Genomic DNA, 18,178 nt, shown 5'->3' on the forward strand with positions numbered 1-18,178 from the left:
GGCACAATAATCGCATGGGGAGAGAGCTGGACTGTAGGGCGGGTGCTCGAATGTCTCCCACTTGAGTTGGCGTAACTTCAACATTACAACATTTGCAATAGGGGGGACTTACGTCACTATGAAGCTGCAGCACCCCATGTCACACCATTACACAATGGTGGTATTCAACAAATATGCTATCTCATATGCATTCTTCATTCTCCGATAGACATCTAATGACATTTGTTCTTCGGGAGCCAAGAAACCCAAAAGCCTGGCAAAGGTCTTTTAGTCAGCATTCAACATTGTAAGTGGCCAGTATTCATTGACCGATTGCTCTCCTACTGTCTTGTGTGCTGGTATGAGAGATCCTTTGGCGAAGGAAGGTGATATTGTGCAGTTCAGAGACAAGAGTTCTCCTTTGGCAGGCAAGAAAAGAACTCCAGCATGCTAGTCCCATTTGGGTACATTTGGTTATAACGCAGCCATAACACATGATCTACATTAAGCACACACACATTGGTAAGGCACAAATGCCATACTGATCTGTTACCTATGTGTTGGTGATTATATACCCTCATGGAGTCGTGCTACATCACATATACACTGCAGTAACACCCTCAAATGGAAACTTTTTGATCACCTCTTACAAGCTGTCTCAATAATTTGGGCATTTAAATACAGAATGAGATTTTCACTCTGCAGCGGAGTGTGCGCTGATATGAAACTTCCTGGCAGATTAAAACTGTGGAAGGTAGGAGGCGAGATACTGGCAGAAGTAAAAGCTGTGAGTACCGGGCGTGAGTCATGCTTCGGTAGCTCAGATGGTACAGCACTTGCCCACGAAAGGCAAAGGTCCCGAGTTCGAGTCTCGGTCGGGCACACAGTTTTAATCTGCCAGGAAGTTTCATTTAAATATAATCTGGTCATTATAACTCTGATGTGCAACCACAATTACCTGTCAACCAATGTATTTGGAGCCTCTGTATGTCATTAAAAAATAATAGCAGTAATAATTATGACAACAATAGAGTTCACTTCAAAATTATAAAAGCAGCAATTTTCAGTTAAAAAAGTAACTTTAGCTTCAACTGTAAACAATGTGACTAAACTAATGGTCAATATGAGAGAGATTTCATAACTAGGGGGCATGTCAAAAAAACACCATTACATTTTATTGTCAAGAACACAAAACTGCTATGCGAAACTTCATTATATAAAAATTAACAGACATCGTAGAATCGCGACTTAAAAACTTTAACTACTTTGCATCATAATAGTACCAACTTACTACAACTGGGGCAGCAGAGGGAAGGAACTTGAAGGGGGTGGCATGTTATCAGTGATCTACTTTATCATCCTATTATGTTACCAATAAATATGAAACCGAGCCTGCTGAATTCAGTGTGATAGCACACATTCCATTGTCAAGACAAAAAATGTCTCGAGAAATTCCGATGACTTCAAATCTTTCTTGAGAAAAAGTACTAACATATTTCCTCCCATTGTCAAATGTCAGTATTATTTATTAATGAAAAAAAAAAGCTGATAAACTATTGGGACTAACAGCTCTTAAGGACCTCACTCACCCAAGGTACAGTTAATACCAAAAGGAGGGTAACCATCTAGAAATCAATAACAAAAAATACACTGAATTGTGATCAGAATAAACAGTTATTTTTTTGTAGGTAATGTGTAGTTTTTATTATGATTGTTATCTACTTAATAGTGTGGAAAGCAAAGCTTTTTCGATTGTGGACAAGATAAAAAGTAGCCAGTAATCAAAACATTTTAACCACAAAATGTTTTGAGATTTTCGAAGTTAAAATGCTTAATCACAATAAAAATATTCAATGATAGTTTGCCGCACTGCGTAAAAACAATACCAACGCAACCATAAAACCTTTTCTTTCATTTGCATGCAGTGAATTGTCCTTTACACCACCACCACCTAGAAATCCATTAACTATTAGAGATGCAAGGAAAATTAGTAGATTAGAACTTTAGTGTCTCCAGAGATCTGGGCCGAGTGGTGACGTGCGCAACATTTCTTACTACGCAACGGGAAGTTGTGATTGTGCTGAATGATGTAATTCGTACATTCCCTTGCCGTACCTCCCTTTGAATTGTAAAAGTGAAAACAAATTTTGCTAAGCTAGTGTCGCTGAACCTCAGATCTTTCCAAACAATAAGTATTCGTACAATTCAAAACATGTTTTTCAGTCATGACAGAACGATAAGATTCCGAGAAACATCTAGGTACCGAAATGAGATATAATAGAAACCTATAATAAATATAATGCACTATGTTTTTTGTTTTAGGCTACAAATTTAGCAGCAACTAGAGAGAGATCAGTAATACTGAAATTCTAAATTAGCGTATATTCGAAGCTTAGTCTCTCTCCGAAATCTGTTGAGATACTGCGGAGAATTTATTTTCAGTGAAGAATATAGACATCCTTAGAGGCCCTATATACAAGTACTACGAAAAATTTGGCAGAGTCTATTACTTCGAGGGCTCCGGTGACCGTTTACGGAATTCTAACCTACTGCCAGCGAATATAAATGTCTCAGACACTAGTATTATAAAAACATCCCCACGTTTCACAGTACCATAAATCTCTTGATGTGCGAGGAACACTTAATAACAGTAGCGTTTGTCTATAGAAACAAAGTAGATTTTCTGAAACAGAGAATACATATAAGGAAGTACAGCAATTCCTTGCGGCATGTTTTTTCGTCGGTAAAGCTGTAGGACGAAAACAGCAAAGAGTTGATTTACATTTTGTATATCATTCTTTTTTTTACTCTGCATAGTGAAAGAAATTTTGAAAACAAATTTCCATACACTCAATGTATGTCTTAAAAAAAAAACCAAATTTGTATACACTCAATGTATATCTTCGAAAAGCCTGACTACAATGCAGTCCATATTAAACTGCATCTGCAACGTAGTGACGTCTTCACATTGCGAAACCATGCAGTTACGCGATGAAGTGCCGTGCGGAAAACCGTGTGCACCAATAGCTTCAATATAAATCCTCAGATGGCGCCACGAACATATCTACTTCGCGCAGACGTTACCCAAGATGCTGTGGCCGAAGCGGGAAGATACAAAGGAATCGAAATCGTCAGGTGAGTAATTTATTTTTAACAATCTTAAGATGCAATTAACTATTGTATAAACGTTAACCGGCCTTTCATTTGCCTTGAGTTGTAAGATTTTATTTTCTGCGTCTGTGAATAAAATTTTATTAAACATGATATAATTTTGAAAAAAAAAAAATACCGTGGCATAAGGAACTGACCTGACAGCGAATCTGATTCATTAGTAACTGTATTTTTTTTCTTATATTCCTTCTCCGAGACTGATTACATGGTATTCACACCGGATGTTGCGCGACGCATGAAAAAGCTCTGTCGGACATCGGTTGGTTCAAATCAAAATTAAGTTCAAACAATAAACACTGTCGCGTTGTTGCATGTCTAAATAATTCGCACTGTACTGAACAAAGACGGCCGGTCTTTAAGAACGTAGAGTTTCGTTTCAGCATCAAGGAAACAGCAAGTAAAAGTAAAGTCAACATTCATGAGTGATATTCTTGACATAGTTCCTTGAATGAATTGTACACATTGCAGAGAATTCGAAGATGAAATAACATTCCATGACTTTAAATCAGCAACTTTTTCTTTGCTACTGATACAGAAAAAAATGTAAAAATACAGAAAACAACATTTCGAAACCCCTGAGTCTTCCTCTTGTGTTCGCGAAATAACTAAAAAAAAAAAATCATTTCCCTTTCTAATACTTTTTCTCTTAACGAAATTTGCTAACAAGAAAGACACTTCACTCCGTGCATACATCGTCAAATCACCGTTAAAAGCAATGGATGGAAACAATCTAACGCCACGGAGGTAAAAAAAGAACCTTCATGTATAACACGGCGAAATTAATCAAAATATGAAAGGATTAACATTAGCTTCCGGCAGATAACCTGGATTCACGAAATTCGACGGGTAAGTCACCCTCCTTAAACAAGTTTGCACATTCTCTTCGAGAAGGTGTAATGCAGTATTAAAAAAAACCGTTCCATAGGCGTTTATCGGCAATGCGGTCATTTATATCATAGGAGAGATTACTGTACATACGTCACTGAAGTCACGTCCGGTATTTAGGATTATACCCATGTTCACACTTAATGAAAACTGCTTGGCATTCAAACAAAATTATTCAAAACAATGCTGTGATAATTTTTTGAAACTTCTGGTTCTTCTTTAAACTTGTTAAATGAGGAATGGCGTTTTTACATTTGGAACAGCCGAAAAGTGTTGCAAGTCATGTAGTATCACTGCAAGTGACTTTTTTTTTAAAATAGATATAAGAAGAATCTCATACATTAGACATCCACTGCAGATAGTGTGGCACCCTTGATGACATAAAAACCCTGAAATGGGGAACTGTAACAAATAACATGAAAAAATGTCGTCAAAACCAAATGATGTCGCAAATTTAATGGTGCAGAAGACACACTTTCACTTTTGTCCTGACGAAGAAAGGTATACTTGGTGTGCTTTTAAATATAATCAAATATGGTAACGGTTGTCGTACCATAGGTGAAAACATTAATTAATATCAGTTCATCAGTTTGAATGTTACAAAATACCACATGACTTGTTGCCTCACAGTAAGAAACCTCCAGATAGAATAAAACAAATGATACAGACAGCAGCATTGCGTGCAAGATATAGCAGTGATCTATTATTTTATGAACAAAACAGGCTGGATCACGAATGAAACCAAAAATTACAGTTAAATAAAAATGTGAAGTAGGCTCTTTGACCTGCTGCTAATTAAACCATTACAAAATTTTAAATAGGTAGAGCTGTCCTTAACCTAATGATTGGTTTGACCACCACAATACTTTTCTAGGCATGGTTCAATTTGAGGTGGTATGCCATTGCCACATATATCATCTGTCCAAAAAGTTCCAAGATTTATTTGTTCCTGGTGTATAAGTGGCAATAAGGTTGCAGCTTGAACTAACAGCTGTAAACAACAGAAGGTAATTCAGCCACCAAGTTGTGAGCAGACAGTGTTCAGTTGTAGATGTGTGACTTGCATTAACATTACAAATCACAATGAAGCAACAAACAGAACCTCTCTAAGACATTCTCCAGCATATTTTCAGGAAGTGAAAAGTGTCTCCCATGTATATCAACTCCCTAACAAAAACGTCACATGGATGCCTGTCACGACATTACTGACATACAAAACAAAAGCAATTCTAAAACACATGAATGGTAGTTAAAATATTACAAAGGTCATTTTTTATTTATCTTCGTAAAGGCTGAAAACTGAAATAAGTGAGATTTGTTAGAAAGGGTCTATGAATGGCTACTACACACATATATGGGCTTTCTTTTCCCCTCTAAAAGACACTGCCACCAGTCTGCCAAGCCATGTTCTCGTGGCACCTTGCAGCCTATCACGAGTGAAATGCTGTCTGCCCACCTATTTCATAAAAAAAGTAGGAATAACTTGGTACTAAATGCAAACTGTACAGAGTGTAATCAATCATCTCCCACAGGGATCATTGTTGAGTCAATGCATTAACAGGCAGTCAGGTATCATCATGAATTGAAGCACCATGTGATAATAGCAAGAGTCTGTTTTGAATGGATTGGTGGAGCCTTTTCAATTTTCTAAAACTTTCTGGTTCATAAAATGTTATTCATTGTGCTATGAAGTCAACAAACAAAACTCTATTCGTGTCTCAAAAGGTAGTATTCATAAGATTTTTGGGAAAATTACGTACTGTCCACAGAGGTTAAGTCATTATGTTTTTACTTATTTTTTCTTTATACACAGTCATATGTATTTCACAGTGCCAAAACGAGTTTCGAGCAACCAGTTGTTGGCTTCATACTGTTGGCTGATAAAAGGAGGAAATTAATGGTGGTGGTTGTTGTTGTCATCACCGTCTTCTTCAGTATGAAGACTGATTTAATGCAGCTTCCATGCTACTCTATCCTGAACAAATCTCCAAATAACTAATGCAGCCTACAATATTGTGAATCTGCTTACTGTATCCATCTCTGTCTCCTGCTGCAATTTTTAACTCCCCCCCCCCCCCCCTACACACACACACACACACACACACACACACACACACACACACACACCTCCAATACTGAACTGGTGATGCACTGATGTCTCAGAATGTGTTATATCAACCATTCCCCTCTTTCAGTCGAATTGTGTCACAAATTTCTTGTCTCCCCAATTCTATTCAGTACCTCCTCTTTAGTTAGACAAGCTACTCATCTAATCTTCAGCATTCTTCTGTAGCACCACATTTCAAAATCCTCTATTCTCATCTTGTCTAAACTGTTTATCAGCCATGTGTCACTTCCATACATGGTTACATTCCAGACAAACACTTTTAGAAAAGACTTCCTAACTGTTAAATCTACATTCAATGTTAACAATTTTACTATCTTCAGGAATGTTTTTCTTGGCATTGTCAGTCTACATTTCATATCCTTATATGCTCTCTACTCTGTCCATCATCCTTTTGCTGCCAAATAGCAAAACTAATCTACTACTGTAAGTCTCGTTTCCTACTCTAATTCGCTCAGCAGCACCTGATTTAATCTGACCATTACCAGCATGAGCTGAAAGGTGTGAATATTACTGAACTATCAGTTTAATAAGTCAAGGTTGCATAATACTAACATGAATTCTGTACAAAAGAATGGAAAAGCTGACAGAAACGAACCTTGGGGAAGATCAGTTTGGATTCCTGAAAAATGTAGGAACATGCAAGGCAACGCTGATCCTACAACTTATCTTAGCAGATACGTTAAGGAAAGGCAAACCTACATGTATAGCATTTGTAGACTTAGAGAAAGCTTTCGACACTGTTGACTGGAATACTCTCTTTGAAATTCTGAGGATAGTAGGGGTAAAATGCAGCGTGCACAAGATTATTTACAACTTGAATGGAAAGCAAATGGCAGTTATAAGAATTAATGGGCATGAAAGGGAAGCAGTGGTTGAGAAGGGGGTGAGACAAGATTGTAGCTTATCCCCAATGTTATTTAACCTGTATATTGAGCAAACAGTAAAGGAAACAATTAAAATTCAGGGAGAAAAAATAAAAACTTTTAGGTTTGTCATAGGCAGCAAAGGACTTGGAAGAGCAGTTGAATGGAATGAAGAGTGTCTTGAAAGGAGAATACACTCACATTACATCAGGCAATGCTCAGGGAAACAGATTATGACTGAATTAGAGAGGATACAAAATGTAGACTGGCAATGGGAAGAAAAGTGTTTCTGAAAAAAATAAATCTGTTAACATAAAATATAGATGTAAGTGTTAGGAAGTTTTTTCTGGAAGTATCTGTATGGAGTGTAGCCATGTATGAAAATGAAACATGGATGATAAACAGTTTAGAAAAGAAGAGAATAGAAGCTTTTGAAGAGTGGTGCTACAAGAGAATGTTGGAAGATTAGATGGGTAGATCATGTAATTCATGAGGTGGTGTTGAATATAGAATTGGGAATAAAAGAAACTTGTAGCATAACCAGACTAGAAGAAGGGATCGGTTGATAAGACACATTCTTAGATATCACCAATATGGTACTGGAGGAAAGTGTGGGGGTTAAAAATTGTAGAGGGAGACCAAGAGATGAATACAGTAAGCAGATTCAGAAGGATGTAAGGTGCAAGTTATTATTCGGATAAGAAGAGGCTTGCAGAAGATGGGAGTGGCACGGCAAGCTGCATCAAACCAGTCTTCAGCCTGAGAACTACAATAACATCATTACCAGATGGAATAGTTTTGTCATGGCTGGCTCTCCCAGTCCTGATGGAATATTGTCTACTCCAGGTGCCTTGGTTCAACTTAGATCTACCACTGCCCTGTCAAATTTTTCTTGCAGTATCATATCTCCCATTCATCTTCATCTATGTCCTATTCCATTTCTATAATATTGCCTTCAAATTCATCTCCCTTGAAAAGAACCTCTGTAGACTACCACCACCTTTCAGTTTTCCCTTCTTTGCTTGGTACTAGTTTTCCATCTGAGCTCTATTCATACAGCTGCTTCTCTTTCCTCCAAAGCATTTTCCTGTAGGTGGTATATATCTTTACCCTAGTGATACATGCTTCTAAATCCTTACATCTGTCCCCTAGCCATTGCTGCATAACCATTTTGCACTTTCTATCAATTTCTATTTTTTAGATTTTTATTTCCTTTTGCCTGCTCCATTTGCTGCATTTTTATGTTTTCTCCTTTCATCTACTAAATTCAATATCTCTTGTGTTACCCAAGGGTTTCTATGAGGCCTCGTCTTTTTACCTATTTGAGCCTGTGCTGCCTTCACTATTTCATCTCTTAAAATTACCCATTCATCTTCTTCTGTGTTCTTTTCCCATGTTACAGTCAATCGTTGCCTAATGCTCCCTCTGAAACTCTCAACAACCTCTCGTTCTTTCAACTTATCCAGGCTCCATCTGCTTCCTTTCCTACCTTTTTGAAACTTCTTTATTTTTAATCTACAATTCATAACCAATAAATTGTGGTCAAGAGTCCACTTCTGCCCCCCAGAAATGTCTTACAGTTTAAAATCTGGTTCCAAAATCTCTGTCTTACCATTACATAATCAATATGAAACCTTTCAGTGTCTCCAGGTCTCTTCCTTGTATACAGTCTTATTTCATGATTCTTCAACCAAGTGTTAATGATGATTAAATTATGCTCTGTGCAAAATTCTGCCAGGTGGCTTCCTCTTTCATTCCTTTTTCCCAATACACATTAACCTGTTATTTTACCTAATCTTCCTTTTCCTACTACTGAATTTCGGTCCCCCATCCAATTAAATGAATCACTACAGAACTACAAAATCTGAATTAACTATCAACATAACGATAAAAAATAATAAAATCCAATGTAAAGGCACATCCCACAAACCATTTCCAGTGTTCTGTCAACAATACTGAAAACAAAGGTAGGCAGCATTTGAGATATTGTAATCCAAGTAAAATTGTCTCTGTCTATTCATATGCACATATGAGCCAAAACATTAGGACCACTGCCTACTGCGAGATAATACCACCTGATAGTGCTGCAGCTGACACAGTAAGCAAAGTATATAAGAAGAGCAGACGCAACTGGGTTATCATACTAACAACAATACTGGCCACAAATGGGGAAATTTACTGACTTGAGCAATTTTGATGAAGGGCAGACTATTATGGCACAGCACTTGGTAAAAATATGCACATATGAGCCAAAACATTAGGACCACTGCCTACTGCGAGATTAAATACCACCTGATAGTGCTGCAACTGACACACCAAGTCAGGAATAGGGAAGCTGACTGGCTGTGTGCTACTGCATGATCATCCATTGAAAGTGATTCATGAATGGTGAATGAAACCATGATTAGGCACTAAGATATTTAACGTACATGTCTCATCACGGAACATGGAAGCCGGACACAATGACATTGTCGATTACAACTACTGAGGGCACAGTATCATCAAAACTGGACCATAAAAACAGACTGCCTGGTCATATGAAACATTTTTCTCACTAGGTCGATGGTAGTGTCCAAATACTCTGTCATCCAGGTGAACTACCGCTTGAGATGTGCACTGCATCATGGATTCAGGCCGTGGAACCCATTATTATGCCATTGGACCTGTAATAATAATCAAAGACACTGACAGCTATGTACTACTTGAGCATTATTACAGACTGCCTGCATCCCTTCATACTGATGTATTTCCCAAAGGCAATAGCATCTTCTAGCAGGGTAAGCGTCCATTTCACAAGGCCAGAATTGTGCGACAGTGGTTTCAGGAACTTAACAGTGTACCCACAATGTCTTGGCCACAAAATTGCCTGACCTGAACCTGATTGAACACATTTGAGATGCTATCGGATGTCAGCTCCACAAATCGCCAGCTCCTAATTTACTGGAATTTCGTGACTTGCGAATACACATCTGGTGCTACGTGCTTCCAGAAGCTTACCGAGGGCTTGTCAAATTCATGCCACACAAAATCACTTCTGTTTTGTATTCTGAAAGTGGGCAATATGCTATTAAGCAGGTGGTCATAAGGTTTTCATTTGTAAGTGTGTGTTTATATTCACAAAAAGAATATCTGCTTTAGCTGATATTGTTACATGGTACAGTAATGTAATATGATTTTTCAAACAATTTTAGAACACTTTAAATTTCAGCATTTGTAATGAAGAGGAGGGATGGTGGGGGTGGGGAGAATGGTACATAGGCGCACGATGATGTGGCTACATTAAACAAGGAAGTTCCCTTGTCTCAATGTTTGGAAGAAGAATCTAACTGAAGTATGTAACTTCTTGTTGGTGGGAGAATGTTAGGTATGTACCATGTTTACAGACTCACAGCAAACTGGATAAATGAAGAGCTGGCTGCGTCAGCAGAAACAGTAGTGGCAAATGGGATGTATGATGCCCTTGTCATGTCACTGGTGTTAAGTGGCAGTGTAGTAGGATTCCCCTTGTAAACAGCAAGCTAAATTTTTAAAGCCTAGAACAAAAGATCTGTAAACTATGAAAGAGAAAATATTATTCATAGTAAGCAGAAATGCTGCAAACTCAAGTATAGATCAAATGGGAACACATATTTCAGGTAATAACTTAAAATTCTAACTTTTCATTTATGTATTTCATTTCAAGGTTCAAAAATCATGGCTGCACCACGCAGGCAATATATTCTAGTGTACAGCACGGGCAGAAAGCATTGTGGTAACTGCACATCAGGCATTTAGTTGAGAATAATGTTTTACTTTTATCTTGGTTAGCTTGAATATAAGCAATTTGTAGTTGTATGGTATCAGAAATGTTAACTATTTTATCTTCTTTTCAGATAAGCAGACAAACCAGAAGAGGACGACATCTACATGTTGCAAACCATCATCAAAAAGCGAATGCTGCCAATCGTGCAAACCTCCATGCAAGTGTAGGAGGATTGTAATACGACCACTCATGTTTTCATATTACACAGATTTGATGCATTAAACCAAAAATTATGTTTCATTATCTGCTGTATAATTTTCTACGGATAATATGAAACTTAAAGAATATAAAGAATTAATAATTCATCATTTTACTCTTTGTCCTTTTTAATATTTATTTGTATTTAAGTTTCAGAAGCATACATTTATGGAAAGAGAACTGTGGGAAATGTATTCTCTGTGGAAAAATAGAAAATCAGTGTACATTTACTCAATACAGGTAATACACAATTCAAGTAACTGCAAGCAACATAAAAGACATAATTCGCTAAATATAAGGAATAATCTGCTTACTACAAAAACTACCGGCTGAATCCAACATTGCCGACATAAATGTCTCCTACACTGAGATGTTATTTTTTCTCAAGATGCTTGAGAATGTTTCAACACTGCTGCAAAACTTATTGCACATTATAAACATTGGATAAACTTTTAGGCAATGTCCTTGGTTTTTGTGTGTGTGTGTGTGTGTGTGTGTGTGTGTGTGTGTGTGTGTGTGTGTCCGTCCGTCCCTCATACTACTTCGATCTGAAGGAGGGCATCAACTAAAAGAGAAGTAGGAGTCTCAACTTCATGTGCGAAAATGATGAAAGCTAAAAAAATGAATTCAAGTAAGCAAGCAGATGCAGGTTCAAGTCTTGGCCATTGAATAAATTTTAATTCATTTCTTCAGCTTCCATCATTACCTTAGCAATGTCTTCAATCATCTTTATGTTTCTCATCAACCACTCAATGCATCAATATGTTTGAGTTATTATCTCTACCCTTCCTGTATGAATAACTCACCAAAGACTTTCCGTTACCACATGTATATGGTTTGCTAAATAAACGGTAGTTTTAAAGGATTTACTTTGAAGCAAACAGTTAATAGTGACACTTAAATCCAACAGTTGCACAATTCAGTCAATATTAAATAATATTTGCGTAAGTTGATATGTGAATATTGCAACACCATCACCTCTGCACCTTGTGAAAATTGCTACTCTATCACCTTTAAATTTCCCAACTACAATTCGAATATATGAATTTAAGTAGTGGCAGAATCATAGAACTCTTACAATAAAATCAGTGTACCAGATTATACAATAACATTCAATTGCTGTAAAATGAAGTATATGGTGCCCCTGGTACCAGTGGAAGTTGCATCATGTGTGTGTGCATCAGTTCATATTAACTCACACTTATAGTTTGGTCTCAAAAATTCATCACTTGAGACATCACAGTACCTTCAACCATACCTAAAAGTCTTCCACATTTTCAGTTGCAATCCTGTGTAAATGACACACTTCATTTTGGCTTTTTTACTGTATTATACCTCTGCCTTCTATAACAATGATTAGTGGCGAAACACTTGTTTATGAAACTGAAGTCACACAAAGCAACCTTTGAGGCTGCTGTTAACTGAAAGATAAACATGGCTAGGCTAATATTTCGTATGTATATATTTTACATAACTTGGACTATTAAAAATTTCTTGTTGTGGACTACCTGTAATGTTATTAAGAAATCAAGTTTATTGAAACTATTACATACTTGTTACTTAAAACTGGCCAGGTTTTTTTAAATATCTTGCATAGTCTCCATATTTCCAATGCTCAAATCAGAGATAACTTCAAATCAGTATTTCTTTAGTATAGGAAATGAAAATAATGTAATGTTACAGCATCAACGGATTCAATTTTTGTCTTACACAAGGAGCAGATTCAGTTAGTCCAAATGATATTTTCTCCTGCAACAGTGGAGCTTTTTTCCCACATTATAATAATTTAAGCAATCTCGTGGTAATGTTTCCACCCTCCAAATAGACACTAACTGATGGGGGCTCTGCTGTAGTTAATTTTTCCACAAATATATCAGATAACCCAACACTGAACAAACTGAAAAGCCATATACAAAGGAGACACTATGGAACAATTTCTAAGAAAAATGGTGTCATGTCAATGAGCGATGTACTTACAAAATTCTAACACCACCAAAGGTTTTGAGTGAAATTAACTTACAAATGTTACATTGAAAATATTTCAAGTACTTTCATTAAAATAAATGTGAAGTATACTATAGTTTCACACTCATGTGTGAGCAAGTCAGGAAGTAAGAACTTTCCAAAATAGTTCACAATGGAAATGGCACAAATTTGAACACAATATCTGCCAATTCCATTTCCTGTTCCTTGACTGACATGTTTCAGATATGGCACTTATCCTTGGAGGAGCTCATGAGCAGCATTGCTACACACACACACACACACACACACACACACACACACACACACACACACAGAGAGATATGTACTTGAGGCAGTACCAGTCACTGGACAGGACTACGTCACTGTGATGTCAACGAACTATTGCTTAGCTGAAATGCAGTCATCCTTGGTTTCATAATTTGGGGCTTTGGAGAACTCTCTGGGCTGTACCACTTATGCAATAGCTTTTGCTGCTAAATTGAATTTGTTCCAAAACAACAATTTTGTGGTTTTGAGTTATTTGCTTTATTCAAAAATGACAACTTACCTCCTATTCTAGTCAGTGACCCAGTGAAAAGTTCTTTAGCACCCATGTATGCATGCATGGTATTCTGCCTTATGGCAGGTCTTGTCACAGATTAAGCCTCTTCCACTTTTGTCTGTCCATAGCCAGTCTTTTCATTTCTGAATATTTGCCTCCTTCCATATTGTCCAGCATTTGATATCTTCTTTTTGCTCTTCCCCCTTTTCCCTCCACCATTCCTTCTATTCCTTCCTTCAATAAACAGTCCCTCCTCAAACAATGTCCAACCCATTTCCATTTTCTCTTTCTGATGACTTTCAGCATGTTTCTTTCTTCTCCAACTCTTCTTAATACTTTCTCATTCCTTACTCGGTCTTCCCCTTTCACTTTTTCCATTCTTCTCCATATCCACATCTCTAGTGCCTCCAATGTTCTTTCATCTTCCTTCCTCAATGTCCAGGTCTCCGCACCATATAGTGCAATGCTCCACATGTAACATTTGGCAAGTCTTTTCCTCAGATCTTTGTTTAGTGGTCCACAAAGTGATTTCTGTTTCCTCTTGAATCCTTCTTAGCACCCATAAAATTTAGTAATTTTATTCCACTATGGCTCTACAATAATGAAAATCGTGAAGCTGGCAATATTTCACAGAAATTGAGGATGACTGATAATATTCGCACTAAAACGAAACAAGAATTACTTGTCCCTTAAATGCAAAGTGACAGCCATAAAGATGCACATTCTCTGGAGACAGATTTATGTAAGCCATTCAGATACACATTTACAGACCTGGTATATTTTGTAGAGGAAGCATTCTCTAAGTTTTATGTTCCCCATCACAAAGAATCAAGTGGCACCAAGAATTTGACACGGCACTCTTACATACAGTCATGAGTTAACTTTTATTCTTCTCCAGTATTTGAATATTTAGATGCTATGATCACAAGCATTTCAGGATAACCACAGTTATACACAAATGTTTAGAGAATGAAGAATGTAGAATGATGAATTTCTATAGAATTCTTGACCTAAAAGCTAAATCCCCATTAGTAAACCCAAATTTTGTTGTCTCTGTTCATCATTATTTTAAACTGTTTAGTAGACATATTGTACTTCTCCAGAAATCCAGTCAATATTGGTCAATGAGATAAACAGTCTTCGAATTCCATATGGGCTTGTGTAAGGAAATCCGATCAAAAAGGAGACCGTTTTGATATGAATAATGGAGCTCAATACTTTATGATCAAGAATTTGAAAAATGTAATAGAAACATTAGAAAAAAATATAATGGCATATAAAATTTCAACATTATAAACTGCATCTTACTAAAAAACTACACAATCAAAGAGGCAGGCCTATCTTTATTTTGTTACTATGATTTTTGCTGCAAAGACGTTCTTTATTAATATGTCATGTCAAATCAGGTGCTCAGCCAAATTTATTCCTCCACTTATTTCTATTATAGTATTGCTTATTGGACTTTCATCAAATCTAGGGTTTGTAGAGACTTCTTGCTTCTAATTTTTTACTTGTGCAACAAAAAGTTTACCTTTCCACAGCACACTTTACATACCACTGTACACTGCCTAGCAGAGGGTGCATAGTATACCAGATTCGTGCAGAGGTTTCCACTAAACGGATGACTTCATTAGTTCACTACCCACAGAAATGAGTACAGGAACAGATGATGCAAGCAAATGCTGTTTATTTTTCTACCCTACCAGTAGTACACACACACACACACACACACACACACACACACACACACACACACGGAAATTGTCTCTCTGCACTAATGCCAAACTCAAAATACATGACAAATCGTACAGCGTCGACAGATCACCCTTGGTAAGAGTGAAAAGTCAAAAGAGAGAGAGAGAGAGAGAGAGAGAGAGAGAGGTCAACACCACAAGTTGAGGTAAAATGGTTGTATATCACAACCAGTTGAAGTAAAATGGCTGCTACTAAGATAATAATCTCAAATCAATCAAAATAATCTCTCCAAATGATGAGAAGTGTTGACTTAGACAGGAAGGTAATGCAATATACAAAACAATCTGCCCAGAGATCGTAAGTAGCCAGCATAGATTAAGAGGGAAGAAATGTATCAAAATAATGACTAGTAAGTTGTTAGTCTTGAAATATACACATTTATGCAATTGTCTGCCAATGATTGTGTGAAGATCTTTAAAAATAAAAAGTTAAATACATATTGCTTCAAATCTATACTTTTCTTTCATTGCTATGGTCTTCTTTTGGATGTGTGCTGAAGCTTTTGTGCGTTTCTCCTACATTTATTACATCATCATCATCATCATCATCATCATCATCATCATCATCATTTATTGCCTTATCGGGCCTTTAAGGCCTACAGCAAGAAGAACAAACGGAAAATTAAAGAAAAAATGACTTACAAAAGTACACTATACAGTAGTAAAAAGTTACATATATACATTACAGCTTAAAGAAAAACGAAAAATAAACAGGGCATTCAATCAAAGGTTTAAAAGGCAAGAGGGATACATTACAGAAACAAAAAACACACACGCAGTGTCTGTCAATTACACGAGAGGAGGGAGCTGTTGCAGATGGCAGTCCATCTCATCCGGTCTTTGGCGTCCTCCTCCACGGCTGCTGGTTCCACTTCTTTCAGGATCGTTGTTATCCTATCCTTCCATCGAGTTCTTGGGCGTCCTCTAGGGCGTTTTCCTGTGGGTTGAGAGTGGAGGACTCTGTTTGGAAGGGATCCGTCTGCCCGTAGGATGTGGCCAAACCATTGGAGTCTCTTCTGCGCCAATATTCGTCCAATGTGTGTCTTTCCATACCGCTGGTATAAATCTTCTTTTTTTCTTCGTTCCCATTTACCTTCCATGGCATTGTAGATGGGTCCATATATCTTCCGAAGTACCTTCCTTTCAAATGCACATATTGCTTCTTCTGTTGTTGCTGATGTTGCCCAAGTTTCACAGCCGTATAAAAGTACTGGTCTCACCAGTGTCGTGTATAGGTGGATCTTGTTTTTTTGCGATATCAGCCGAGATCTGAAAAGATTGTTCAGGCTAAAGAACATGCGATTAGCATTTGTTATACGTTGCTGTACTTCTTTCGTTACTTCACTTTTATTTGTTAGTATGGAGCCCAGGTACTTGAACTCTTCAACTCGTTCGAAGGTATGCCTGTCGACATCAATGGAAGGAGGGAGATCTCGGCGGCGTGATACAACAAGATATTTAGTTTTTTCATCGTTCACCACCAGCCCAATTTTCTCTGCATTGTGGAGGAATCGGGAAGTATCACTGCGTACTTGCTCTAGAGTGTCGCCAAGGATCACAACATCATCAGCAAATGCCAAGATTGTGTCTGCTCCCACCATCTCCATCTCTCTGGTTCGACAAGTGTCACGGCTTACTTTTTCCAGGGCCAAATTGAATAATATTGGCGCCAATGGATCTCCTTGTCTCAATCCATTTTGTATACTGAATGATGGTGATAGTTGATTACCAAACCGCACTTGGGCCGTAGACTGAGAGTAGCAAGCAGCAATTAAGCGGATGTATTTTGATGGGATGCCAAGTTCCTCTAACGTTTCCCATAACGTGGCGCGGTCAATGCTGTCATAAGCTTGTCGAAAATCGATGAAGATGAGGTGTAGATCCTTATTGAATTCGTAGAATTTTTCTATCAACTGCCTCAGAGTAAATATGTGATCAATTGTCGATCGTCCAGCAACGAACCCACATTGATAGGTCCCTACAATTCCTTCAGCCAGTGGTTTCATGCGGTTTAGTAGCAGTGTTGTAAAAACTTTGTAGCCAATTTCAAGTAACGAAATCCCTCGGTAGTTGGATACATGAGTAGCATCTCCCTTCTTGAATATGGGACATATGATTGCTCCCTTCCATTCCTCAGGAATTACTTCTGCTTCCCAGATGGTAGAAATTAATCGTTTCATTTATTACAGTGAATAATATCCTCAACTTCTTACACATATCTTATGTTACAATTTGTATGCAGCACAGTTGGTCAGATAACGTACCTGTACCTAAATCTCTTCTAGTCAGTGGTACAACTGCTTACATGTGGCAACACAATGAGTGCTGACTTGTCTTTAGTGCTATCAAAGAGATACTGTGTGTTCTTAGAGAAGGTCTGCTCTATATTCACAATGATGTGGAAAATACAGAAGATAACTTAAACTATTCAGATGAAATATAGAAATTTTCCACCCAGAATGATCAAATAATTTTTCTGTACAATTGTAAGTTCTAATACATCAATTACTCATGTATGTGACAAGCCCAAAGAACTCTTATTACAATATCAGCTACCAAATGACAAAGTCAGTTCTTTCACAGAAGCATCAAAAGACACTTATCCAGTCATTTCTCACTCAGATATGGATATGTTTCTGTAAGATTTGGCATCAAGACTACTAGCACGTTTTGTCAACAGGTATGTCATCAGAGATCAGAGAAATATTTTTGCAGGTCAATTTTTGAAAGAACACTTTACATCTAAAGGTCTTTAACTAACTACATTTCCTTGTGGATATGACATCCCAACGAGATAAGCTTTATAGGTGAAAAATTACTGTCATTCAAGACGATGCTAATGAATGGTGTTATGGCATTTCCAAGGTACTC

General features: G+C 37.4%; 1 protein-coding gene and 1 long non-coding RNA gene across 5 annotated transcripts in view; one reads left to right on the top strand and one right to left on the bottom strand.

Moving 5' to 3' along the window:
- The window catches only part of LOC126263648 (kinesin-like protein KIF14), a 305,750-nt gene that overhangs the window by 242,854 nt on the left and 44,718 nt on the right, over positions 1-18,178 (bottom strand). The window lies entirely within an intron of this gene.
- LOC126263650 (uncharacterized) lies at positions 1,917-11,141 on the top strand. Its single transcript, XR_007546876.1, has 2 exons — positions 1,917-3,114; positions 10,899-11,141. It is a non-coding gene; the product is annotated as an uncharacterized LOC126263650 (long non-coding RNA).

The sequence above is a fragment of the Schistocerca nitens genome, chromosome 6 (assembly GCF_023898315.1).
Source record: "Schistocerca nitens isolate TAMUIC-IGC-003100 chromosome 6, iqSchNite1.1, whole genome shotgun sequence".
In the NCBI taxonomy this organism is placed as follows: domain Eukaryota; kingdom Metazoa; phylum Arthropoda; class Insecta; order Orthoptera; family Acrididae; genus Schistocerca; species Schistocerca nitens.